The following is a 1,161-nucleotide window of genomic DNA, read 5'->3' as shown; positions in this document are numbered from 1 at the left end:
CCCCAAGCACTATGACCACGTTTTCTGAGAATTGTCTGTGGGGCCCCCACACCTCCTGAGCATTGCTATAGAGACTCTCCCAGCAACCGAAAAATATGTAATGCCCCAGAAACATGTACTTGTCTTAAATAGGGACCCTCACTTGAGGTGAGGTTCACAAGGAAATATTGTATGAAAACATAAATCAAAGAAGCAGGGGAGACAGTGTAAATCATGTGAGTACAGATCATGTATTTGGTGAAATGTGTTAAGATTCAGATGCCCTAGTCTTTCCACAGGGATATTCCTTCAAAAATGCCCCCATTATACTGGAAGGGTGCTAGAACATTATATGACTGAAACTCAATTATGAGCAACTTTGTAACTGTGTATCTCTTGGTGATTCTAATTTTTAAAGTAATTTTTAAATGCACCCATCAAAATTACCTTTTTACCACTAAATGGGAAAGATACTTTCTAATACTTATCCTAACCAAAAGCTCAACAGAGTGTGACACTTGCCAGGAAATGTCCTCCCTTGCATTTTTCTCATGATACTTATTAGTACTTCACTCTTCTGTTTCTTCCCTCTTCTCATGCCAAATCTTTCCGTCTCCCTTGCAAGCTCCTCAAACATTATGTATCTATTCAACACTGATGCTCTTTGCCACTTACTCCTCTTGATTTCTTGTCCATGAACTGATTCTAAAACATAGCATAGCAGCAATTACAATATTCATGCCAAAGACAGTCATTGATGTATCTTTGGGTTTAGCATTCTTCAAGCTATTGGCACACAGGTGAGTAACACTATTTTCCTACAGAGAACACAAAAATAGTTATGCTGGGTTTTAAAGTTCTATCAGTAGTCTGAGTTACAAATTAAGGATATATATTTTTAATGTTTTTTGAATATCTGTGAGATAGACCATTACAAATCTATTCATAATTTAATTCCAGTCATACAACGGTCCAACATCCATCCCTCCACTAGTGTACATTTCCCACCATCAATGTTCCTGGTTCCCTAAAGCCATCCCCCAACACCCTACCCCCACCACCAGCCTGTCTCTATGGCAGGATCTTTGATTCTTTCCCTCTGTCTCTTTTTTATTTTGTGCATCATGGGTCTCGTACATGTACTAAGAGGTCATCATGTTTGTTCAAGGAATTTAGTATTTT

This window comes from Sorex fumeus, unplaced genomic scaffold (assembly GCF_029834395.1).
Source record: "Sorex fumeus unplaced genomic scaffold, SorFum_2.1 ptg000032l, whole genome shotgun sequence".
NCBI classification, from domain to species: domain Eukaryota; kingdom Metazoa; phylum Chordata; class Mammalia; order Eulipotyphla; family Soricidae; genus Sorex; species Sorex fumeus.
This window is presented reverse-complemented; position numbering follows the sequence as displayed.